This window comes from Mercenaria mercenaria, chromosome 8, assembly GCF_021730395.1.
Source record: "Mercenaria mercenaria strain notata chromosome 8, MADL_Memer_1, whole genome shotgun sequence".
Taxonomy (NCBI): domain Eukaryota; kingdom Metazoa; phylum Mollusca; class Bivalvia; order Venerida; family Veneridae; genus Mercenaria; species Mercenaria mercenaria.
Genome location: NC_069368.1, coordinates 24,897,586 through 24,909,834, shown reverse-complemented (window position 1 = coordinate 24,909,834; position 12,249 = coordinate 24,897,586). Strand labels below are relative to the sequence as shown.

The window sequence follows — 12,249 nt, the reverse complement described above, 5'->3', positions numbered from 1 at the left end:
TTCATCGGCAGAATCTCCGACCAAAGGATCCAACTACGTTGGGCTTTCGAGGTTTGTACAAACTAACATTCATTTTGCATTTAATATCAAACAGAAACTACATACATAATCGGATGTTCTTATGATACAAGCTTGACTTTCCTTTATATATGTATATATATTACTTTTATAAAATATATATAGAAACATAACAGATCTTTATTGGCTTCGTTTTAAAATAAAATAATAAACAGCATTTCTAACTAGGTTACAGTATATTTTTACTAACTAAAATATTCTTTTCTATTTTCAGGTGCTGACCAGTCTACGTAGTAGGCTTGAACGCCCGCAGGTTGAATGGTTCATGCTGGACTTTGAAGCTGGTAAGTAGAAAAATCGATATTATATAATGTGAAATAATTATACGATTCTATAATACTTAAATAACTTTCATTAGACAACTATTATACAACTTTCATATAACATTTAATACATAATACAATCATTATTCATGTAGAAATATATTAATTTCTATTACATTTTCAGCTGCCTGGCAGGCATTAAGTTTTTCCGGGGTGTGTTTTGAAAGGATGTGTGTTTCATTGGAATCAGCGGATTTACCGTAAAATCCAGTCCGTGGGTCTCGCCACTGCCTACCTTGAAAAAGAATACAAGTGCAGGTTCTTACTGAAATTGCTGAGTCTGCCATACCTTCCTTCAGAGCAAATTCCAACGGCTTTCCATAAATTGTTTGTAAGCAAGTTTATGTTGAATGTTAACTTATGTATTAAATAACGATAAATGTAACATTAGTATTTCTGTTTACTTTCAGGGTGGCACAGACGAATCAACACCCGTGCTGGCCGGGCTGATTCGGGGTTCTACCTGCTTGTGCCTTCGCACAGAGGCAGAGACGGTAGATCTCCGAATCAGGCTTGTATCGGCCCATCTACTGACGAGGTCATCTAGACGAGGTTACACAGAGCACGCTACGCCAGACTCCATATTGCATTGTGTATTGAATGTGTATGTTCTATTGCTTCCAAGAGTTGGCATATGTATAATAATGTATATAATTGTATTGTGTATTGACTATGCTATAAATTGCTTCTTTTTCTTTTTCAGTGTTGACATGTATATTATAATGTATAAAATTGTATTGTGTATTGAACGTGCTATTGATTGCTTCTTATTTTCAGTGTTGAATGTGTGTCTTTTGTGATGATGTAAATAAATGTAAAAATATAAAACGCTTTGTGTTTCTTCTGCAAATACATTTTGATGATAGTATCGACTAATTAGACCAGCGTGTATGGCACGCCAATTGTCCAATAATTACGTGAACCCTGGGAACTAGGATTAACGATCGATAAACTAGGTTTTTCGAATGTAAGACTAGGTTTTTCAAATACTAACCTACATTTTCGAGCGAAAACATAAGATATCTGGTGTAAACCATAGTTTACGCTCGTGAACCCAGGTTTACGTTCGATAAACTAGGTTTCTAGATTGAACTATGAATTTCGGTCGTTATCTTAAGTTTACGAGCGTGAACCTATATTTACGAGCGTAAACTTGGGTTTACGAGCGTGATGTTAACGACCGTAAACTTGGGTTTATGACCGTGAACATGGGTTTACGACCGTAAATATAGGTTCAGCCTCGTGAACATAGGATATAGGCATTGTACCTAATTTAAAGAATATTTAAAAAATGAAATAAAAAAGTAAATATTGTCATATATGATGCCATTGCATGATACAACAACTTTTATTTTCAATGTTCTGTCATCAGTAATGGAATAATGTTCAAAAGATGATCAACAACAAATAGTCCTACCTGTGTAAAGGGAAGGTAACTGTGTAACTAAATATTGGTTACTTAAGACAGTACTAGTTATTTCCCTTATCAATTTGCATATAAAGTGTCAGAATTGACCCTAAATTGACTTATGGTCTGTTTCATGTAGCAATCAAAGAAAACACTGATGTTCTTAAATATTTATTTAATTCTGTTTATATGAAATATAATGATTTATATAATGTTTTATGAAAATAGTACAAGTATGTTAATAAAGTGATAAGTATGTGGTATTGCACTTTGTTGACAGTAAAAAATATGAATTATATAAAAATGGACATTTTCATGAGAAAAAGAACATATAGCTACAATTCATTAAAAACATAAGATCATAAAAAATAAGCCAACCAATTTCTAGGAAAAGGCAACTTCATAGTAACAGAGAAAATCAAAAAGTACTGGAAAAGAGGTCAAATGTTGCCTTGTAATACTACTTCTTAATGTTTGAATAATGCCAGTTCAAATCAAAATACAACATAATATTATTGGAAACTTTTATGAGTTTTTTTATAAGTTTTATGAAGGCTGCTAAAGACCAGTAGCCTGTAATGTGATATAAAATCTGAAATACAAAACGTTTGACTAGTACAGTGCTGACATCACTTTTAAAGTAACCATGCCACTATCAAAGTTGACAGGGAACTTAAGGAAATTAACCTGCAAAGTTTCGTGAAGACTAATTAATAATATATTGTCCAGACAAACAAATCAGGACAGGCACAGGCACACCATTTGGACAACTAAGTCTTCATTTCCGTAAACTCGCACAACAAAAAGTAATGACAATATAAAATACTGAAAACATACTCATGACAAGTACAAAAGGGCCAACATTTCTGAGTCATAGAACTTTCTGATCTTATGATGCTTAATGAGGTAACATGTTACACAAAATATTGCTATGGTAAGAAAGGGGCAATAATTATGAAAAAAGCCAAATGCAGTTATGTAACTAGTGCATTTAGTGTCAGATTATTACAGTTTGCCATTGTAAGAAGTTTAATACATTTTTCATTAACAAAGTGGAAGGTGTTTTAGGTATTTTTATGACAAAACATGTCTCCCACCTATGTATACCTTTATGCTATGGCGGCTATTTTGTGCAGCAAAATGGAAAGTGTCGCTGATATGCAAAAATATACTTGATACAGATCACTCCTGTGAAGTTTCATCAAAATCTGTTAAGTAGTTTTGACCTGTGAAAGCCGACAAGATTTTTCTACTTTTAGCTCTGGCTGCAATTTAGTGCATCGAAACGAAACGTGCAATCGATATGCACAACACTATGCTTGGTACTGATCATTCCTGTGAAGTTTTATCAAAATCTGGCCAGCAACTTGTCCTCTTAAAGCCAGACAGGCTTAATGCGGATAGACGAGAAGGCATAAACAATACCTCTCCCCACCTTTTGATGAGACATAATTCCGAGATAAAACCTTACATACAACACTTTACAAAATCAGGATGCTAAAAAATGGATGTGCAATACCTCTACCTATCCTTCAGAGAAACGAAAAAGGACAAAACACAAGTAATATGGAGGAGTTATGGGCCATGACATGTACGATAAACAAATGTTTTAAGACTGAAGAAAATGCATTGAATAGTTCAAAAATTTACATTAGCATTTCAGTTCAATATAAACTTTGTCACACTAAAATGATATTGCAATTATAATGACCAATCACTTTTTAGATTAATGAAGGAGAAAAACAATTTATGCCAACTTCAAACTTACAACTTTAAAAACGAAAATTATCAAACGTTTTACTGTGGTATTGCATGACATTAAATTTTGTCACCATACAAATAATTAATGATTTTAATAATAATGATAACTAAGATCTTAAGTTTGATTTGTGAACATACTGTGCTATAAACTGAGACAAAACAGTACTGATACACTACAAGTCGAAGACACAGTATTTTGAAAATTATAACAGTGTAATGTTTACATATTCTCAAAGTTTCTGAATCACATTTACATGCACAGTTGGACAGGACTTGTTGCTCTCTACATATGCGTCCTACAATAACAGCAAATATGTAACAAAATTGATTCAGAAGGTTCCTCTATACTAAACTGCGCAAGCTGCAGACACTGATCTTGAACAATAGATGAACGGTGACACTGAAGATTTCACAGGTATATATCTGAAGAAAGAAATGTATAATGTAGTAACTCTGTATTCGAGGTGTCTGTAGCTCTTTAATATTCAAAATATGTATATTTCTGAATAACAGGTAGAATAAAAGTGTTACTGGATTAATAAAACTTCAACATATCTTATGCATAAGACCCATTTTAGTAGAATATATGAAGAAGCCAACAGTGACCCTAAGTCACTCACTTGACCTTACTATTTGACCTAAAATATACGTATGACACACTATGTATTTTAGAATATTATGATGGCAGGCTATATTTTATTCTATATCTTAAATACTTTGAAAATAACACACCTTATACTTGACATTTCATAAGTTATATAATCTTACATTCACCTTTTTAAGCTTATAACAATAGAAGTGTGTTTACCTTTTTAATTAATTTCAGGAGGAAAATGTAAGATATTTGGAAAGTTACATTCCTAAGTCTGTAATTATTTGGTACTGTATAACTTCTTTTTGTAAGTGTAAAGTTTATATATCATACTTGACCCTTGGTCTCATGTGAAACAAATGTTTATGGGAATGTAATTTTAATAACTGGCATTATTTTACCTTTGACATGTTAAACTTGTTAAAGAGTATCATTTGTACATCATTGTACCATCAGACCATCTTTCACTTCTGTCAACATGTCAGTCTGTCCCATCCCATCGGTTAACATCAACTTGGATGCACGGTGACAAAACTGGAGCAGCTATCGGTAAAGTAAATAGCGTTAGTTAAACTACAAAAAAGTCACCCTCGAGAATTTCAAGGATTTTTCTCTAAGTACTCGAATTGCTAAATTAATGCCACATATATTTTTCCAACGGCAGCTCACTGTTGTAAAAAATCGGCCGCCATTGGCGTTTACTCTCTAAAAAGGAGGAGAACATGAATGTTCACGTGAATTAATTGGGGAGCCACTCAAAATGGATTTAAAAATGAATAATCGTCGTTTTGAACTGAAATACCTTGAAAGCTCAACAGACTGAACAGTTCGTATATTCAAAACAAATTTCAAATGCAAGGAAGACAAATTTACTCACATGCAACTTTCAAATTCCAAGTTAACTGTATGCTGTATCCCAAGGTCCGGTTTAGATTTCTACAAATTATCAATTCCCAGTTTATTTTTCCACCGTCCAATCGGAATACAACTTCATTTTTGTTCTATGTCGAACAATTACACTCAGTAAGTGGCTCCGGCACTCTAGATGATATTCAGGCACCAATTGCACCATACATATGAAACAATGCGTTGATTAGACTCTACACCATTTTTCATACGCATGGCTCAAAAAATAACCTGTATTCTACGATTTAAAAATCCTTCCTTCCCATTGAATGTATTTCAAAGAATTATCCTCGATATATCACCCTTTCCAAAATTAATTTCCATAAAACTACTGCTTTGAAAACACACTACACTTTTCTATCGCGTCCGATTTGAAAGTGACATCACAAATGACATAAAACTGAATGACGTCACAGTAGACTTGCCTTAAGGTATTAGATCACTAATAGAGAACCTCCTTTTTGAAGAGTATTCAATTCCTTCCATAAACCTACTTTGACAGCAACTCTTAGGGGGGCGTAGGTTCAAGCCCTACTGGGACCAAATTTTTCCCCCCTTATTTTCCTTTTTTTCTAATTAGTTTTTACTTCTTTCAAGGCTTATTATTGATTTCTTGTACAAAAATGGAAAAAATGAATCTTATAAGCGATTTCTTGGTGTTCAAAGTGAATTTACTACTTAAACAGAAGGGGTAGAGTTACACATCTTTAAAAATATTGAGTTACACATGGTGAAAGTTATCTATTTTGCTTTCACTCTTAGATTATATATTGTGGAAGAAATTTAGGTAGGTTTTACGTCTGCCCTAAGGTTATTTTTAAATGGAGTAAGAAAAATTCAAAACAGAAACACAGCATCCGACCTTATTTTTTAAATGTTGAAGTATGAATTCTGTCTCATTAAATCCGTTTACTTGAGGCAACATAGAAGAAATGATATTGACATTTTTATTTTGTGTTTTATAATTGTTTACCAATAGTTTGGTGTTTCTTTTGTTAAAACTAACGGTAAAATGAGTTCTCTGCAAAGGTTTTGGATAGTGGCTATCACTTTGAAATTTGTCTGTACTTGAGTCTGAGGAGATACCATAAGTTGTACACAATTTATAAAAAACGGCACGGTGAAAGTTGTTTAAAAATTGCAAAATAGTGCAAAACACGGTTACCTTTCAGAATATACCAAGCAAAGGCCATTTTGTAAACATTACTATTAGTGTTCTAATACCTTAAGTACTGTTCATCTAATCAGTGGCGTACGCTTAGAACTATAAGGCACGGCAGGCCTGGGTCTGCAGATATCCGAGAAAACGAAAAATAAAAATGCTAAATAAGCAATAAAAATGGAATGGTAAGTGGGGTAAGGCTATAGGTGCTTATGATAATCTAAAAATCCGTATTGAACATGTAATTAGAGCTTATTAATTTTATTTCCATGATTGATAAAAACAGATACCAGTAGTTTAACTATTATCTCGCTCGTATACCACGGCCCCGCAAAATATCGCCCTGCAACTTTGTTAATGTCGGAAAATAGACATTGCTTGCAGCTTGTAGTTAATATTTCATAAGCGCTTTTTAACCCTGCACTAGATATTTTGGCACCAAATTTGAAAATGGCATCATCGGGTCCGCCTTGTCCTGACCAATGAGATAAGAGAGATGATTAGGGCCTAATTACGACGCATATGAACGGAAAAAAAGTTTTATTTGCCCACAAAGCAGGCAAAACTAAAATCTATTTCTATTGAAGGGATTTCAATCTGGAATCCTTTTTAGGCGTAAAAGGACGCATTACCAAAAGAAGGTCATTTTGTGAAACATGTTTTAATCGGCAAAACACTACACGGTAAAATCCTTCTATGTTTATAAAAAGAAAATGTTAAAAATATTAGAATGATCCTTAAATCACTTAAACTAGAATTTGTATAATTTGATTTGATACAAAGAGGGGCCACACTTGTAAGTCTGCATTATTGTGCAACTTTTAAAAAATATGAATACAATCTCATAATTCTAACATTGAAGTTAAATTGAGAGGGCGCCGGTGCTGATAGAAAATTGTGTCAGAGAGGGTTCCCGTGCCGCGTAAAGGGAGTTAAGAGAGATCCTGTGAGGCAAAGAGGCAAAATTTTGTCGACTGCATGTGAGAGGGATCCCGTGCATTAGCGAAATCGAAAGAGTTTTTAAGGAAACGTAATGAAAAAAAAAAACAAACAAAAAAACACACACACACACATGAAGTGTATTTAAAAATAAGATTGGATCAACGGCTTCACATCTGAGATACTAGATCGTGACTTAAAGCAAAGCAAAGCAAAGTTCTCTCCGTCTGCATTCCATCTTCGTTTGAACTTGTGACAACTGATAAAACAAATTTAACGATAAAAAAGCAAAGGCATATGGCTACGTCTTCCCGTGGTTCAGATTTTTTATGCACAAACTTTTGTTCAGGACGAAAAAGCCAGCTACGCCCCTGCCAACTATAAATCCGTAATGTTCAGAGCGTGAATCGCGGGTCAAATGCTATAGAGCCAGATCGATTTAGAATGTAGATCTACATCATTTAAACATCTCTAAGGGTTTTTGAAAGTTGAAAAGAATTTATAATTCTATAGTTTTAATATTGTCAAATTTTTTGTCCTGTGTAAATACCGCTCTAAAGTCACAATTTCGAAAAAAAAATAATTTTGCCAAATTGTGTAAATGGAGCCGAAATTTTGTTTTTATGGTAAAAAGGGTAAGCTTAACTATGCGCGGTCCAGGTAAGCTCAACTATGCGCGGATCCAGACGGGGAGGGTCCGGTAGTACGGACCCCTTGGAAAATCCTAAAAAAAAAGGAAAAAAGAGAAGAAGGAAAGATAATGATTTTTCGAAAAGGCAACATTAGGGACCGCATTCAAAGTGTATAGGGCTGCTTCACGTAGAGCGCTAATTCATATTTATGTTAATTATCTCAAAGATACGAATAATTCTACCTTTTAATTTAACAGGTGAGCTCATAAAAATGTGAAAATATGGGGTATATTGTATATACAATGGCAATGGAAAAGATGTTATTAAATGCTTCTAAAACGTCCCAGAATGCAGGAAATGAAACGCTGAATTTCAAAATATTCAGGGGGAGTATGCCCCGCTATTTCCTCTTTTAGCCTGTTCAACAAATACTTATTGACAACTCTTTATTTGTAAACGGCTAACATCCACATAAATAACCTCAAATTATTAAATATAAACAGACACATGTTTGCCATGGTAAGGGTTCGGTCGGAACACCACTTGAGAAAAATGGCTGGATCCGCGCATGATGTCTACGCACGGTGTTCCGGTAGGGTCATCGCCTCATAACGTATGTGAGCTCGAAGCAACGTCAGAACGAGACTACGATGTTTAAAAGTCGAAACCACGAAACTATGATGCTGAAAGTCGAAATCATTTCGTACTTTCACCATCGTGGTTTCGCGGTTTCGACTTTTTAGCATCTTAGTTTCGACTTTCCACTATCGTAGTTTCGAGTTTTCATCATCGTAGATTCGAGTATTCACCATCATACATTCGACTTTTCATCATTGTATTTTGGACTTTTATCATTGTAGGTTCGGCTTTTCATCATCAAAGTCTCAACTTTCAACATCGTGTACCGCCTTCCTGATACCCATGCAAACAGGTTACGAGGTTGTACGTAATCGGGTTCTTTTGAATATGAAGGATAAGTTTTGTACATGCATTAATATGAATTTTTTTTTGGTAGATATGTCGACCTTCATGAATTATAGACTGAATAGAACTATAAAACATATGTATCTAAAGTCACATTTACGAACCAACATTACACATACAGTGGTAATCCGTGTTTTATTTACTTCACAACAGCGGGTGTTAAAAGTCGCCCCGACTTCATCTCAGTGTTGTTATATTTTCTGGTCCTTTGGGATCATTGATTTCAATTCATTTAGATTTGAAGATTGAATACTGCTTAAGCCGGTGCTAGGGGGCGTGGGCAGTGTTGCATTTTCCATTACTGCTCATGAACAGACTCAGTCAAACCGAGTCTACAATTTTCCGGCACTGTTTGCATTGTTCTCGGTGCTTCCGAGGGATCTACTTTCCAGATTTTATTATCTCTCAATGATTTCAAAAAGAGGGCAATCTTTATATAATATAAGGAAAGCAAGTTATAAAACACAGATGAGTAATATTTTTGCAAGAACTTAGGCATAACAGTTACTATCATAATAATGAACTTTCAGACCTCTATTGATACTATGAAAGATCCTCAGTTTTCAATTTGGCAGTGGCTAGGTAGCCGGTTCTACCGGAACCTTTAGTCTAAAGGTCTAGGTAGCCAGCTCTATATCTACATATCATACATGAACATAAGTCAATAATCTTAGCCTGATTGGTTCTTATTGTTTGTTTGAACAAAATGATGAACTCTTTATTCTAAGGCAATTGTATTGTAAGATAATTACATATCAAAAGACCTAATTCTAAATGACCGCCGATAATTGACATCTTCTATCAAAAATGATTTTCAACATGTAACAAACTACAAAACTTTATTAAAGACATTATTTTAGGAAGCTATAAACATGCGGATGATGATAAAGACACTCTGATCATTTGTTGACAACTAAACACAATATTGGCCGATATGATATGAGCGAGTAAATACGGCGAAATAAATAGGTAAATCACGAAAAGATCTTAAATAATTAATCACAAGAGATGTAATTTATTTAACTAAAATAATGATCCTTTATAATACAGTTTATCAAAGCTGGCTACCTTGACTTACATATTCATAATTATTTATTATATTACATCCCGAAAATAAACCAATTTATTGTAGTTACTAAGAAATTAGCTAATGAAAGTTCTGCAAAAATGTCGTAGTGACAATTTTTAAATCTTAATTCAAAACAGACGTTAAGATATCGGGTTGTTTTCACGTACATTTCAATTTATTACGATTATGTCATGCTAAAATCTCGTATATGTGCGATAATTTAAGTACAGGCCTAACCGATAAGGCTAATTTTACTTAAAGCAAGTATTGTCATGAAAAAAGGATTGCTTTGTGTATCCTAAAAGTTAAGAAACGAGATTTTTGACGCCGGCCGACGATTTGTGTATTCAGTATTTATTTTAGAATGTTATAAAAAAAAATTAAATGACAAAGTTATCAAGACAAACTTCATGACAAAAATATCAAGTAACTGATATCCGCTATTAAATTCGGAACTATAAATACCAGTGTTTCTTCCACTATGTCAATTGGTTTATCCCGGAAATCGGGAATCTTGTCCGTATTCTGTTCATGAGAATGTTCAAAGCGCTATCATCTAAGATATGTCTTTTTATTAATATGCAGGTAGATCTAGGCAAGTTATATTTAAGTATTTTAAAAAAATAAAAACAATTCATAACGCAAATGCTGGCGACCCAGATACGCACGAGGGAAAATTAAGCTGGGCATGAGAAAGGGTAAGATATTCTACCTTTTTCTGCTTTACGGGTAACATTAATCTTAAAATCGGTCCAAATTTAGGGAAGCTCTTAAAACATTTTGATCTACTAACGATTAATACTCAAACATCAAAAATATGTTTAAATTACTCTGTAACACTGGAAGTTAAACATGCCAACTGTTCCCAGTATCATCTTTTATCAATAACATTTATTTGAATTCATAAAACAACAGTGAGACTTTTTTAGCAACACAGAGTGAACTCGGCCCGAGTTTTATTTTCTAATACATTAAACGTCGATAATTTTGAGTTGTCCCCTAAAAAAAGTATTACAGGGCGCCGCCATATTGTTTATATACAAGAAGCGACGCGACGTCATTTAGCATTACGGTCTATGGAGAAAAATACAAAATTGAACATATCAACTTCAAAATTTTTTTTTTTTGAAAAATGAAAAAGTGTCTAGAGATATGGATCTGCGCTATATAAAAACATATTTTAGGACATCATAACGCATATCCTAATTTTAAAAATGATGTTAACCAGATAGGTGGGACAGACATGCTGGACACCCTGAAATATATAAATGATAAAATCTGTGAAAAGACTCATCATGCAAAAACCATAACACCACCTTTATAAAATCACATTAACCTAAATAAATATAATTATTTCAAATCATTATTGTCCATAAAAGTATAATGTATCCCATTCATAATCATTACATGACTCCTTATGTAATTTACCAGTTCATAGTTTGGAATGGCTTCCAGTCTAAATCCAGAAGTTGGAAGAAAAACAAATTATGAAAGTTTATTTATGGTGTCATTTAAAAGAATGACCTGCCTGTTAATTGTCAACTGTTTGCTCTTTTTAATATTGATAGGCAATTGCATTTTATCAAATGCTGTCTAATATATATATCAACTGTCAATAGTTTATAAGTGTTAATTAGATGTCACTGAATTGTTTACTTGTTTCAACATCATAAAGAGAGATAAAACTACATGTAAATTGCAAAACATTGTATGAGATACCCGTCCATCCTGTATAAATTGCCTTTAAAAAGAAATTACATAGAAGTATTATCCCACAGTTTTGACTGTCCCTGCTCTATCTAACTTTTCAAGCTTCTGCAGCCACTTTAATGTGTCATCTGTTCGCTTGTACTTCTGTCTGAAATGAGGTAATTATAATATTTCAATAACTTATAATTATAAATATATTATGTTATTCTTTTCCTACAATTTGCAACATTTTATTTTGAAAATTCATTTTATCTCAATTACATTCTGTTCTGACTACAGCTAAAATACATAGAACAGACTATAAGCTATTATAAGGTCAAAGGTCACCCTAAAAGGAAAAATCGGTAAACTTAGGCCCAGTTAATCACAGATGCTTTAAATAAGCTGTCATTTCACACAATAATTTGCTATTGGGTTATGTATCTACAAACAAAAAACAAGAAAAAACAAATTAATAGAAAGAACATTTTTCGCCAATTTAAAAAGCGACAATGAAAGTGAAAGTAGAATATTTTCTTATCGACTTTTCTTTCATAATTTCCATTTAAAGCGTAACAGTTTACTTTCATCTACATCTACATGATACTTCCAACAATCATTAACGATTATGACTGGAAGGCGCTTGTCTGGGCAGTGTTAAAAATGAGAAAACTCATTAGGTGCAAAGAATAAAAATTACTACAGG

The 12,249-nt window shown here is 33.4% G+C and overlaps 1 long non-coding RNA gene across 1 annotated transcript; it reads right to left on the bottom strand.

Annotated features, from left to right (window-relative positions):
- Positions 1-1,967: 1,967 nt before the first annotated feature.
- Positions 1,968-5,958, bottom strand: LOC123565817 (uncharacterized). Its single transcript, XR_006689247.2, has 3 exons — positions 5,040-5,958; positions 4,564-4,705; positions 1,968-3,993 (listed from the first exon to the last, which is right to left on the bottom strand). It is a non-coding gene; the product is annotated as an uncharacterized LOC123565817 (long non-coding RNA).
- Between the last annotated feature and the right edge of the window lie 6,291 nt (positions 5,959-12,249).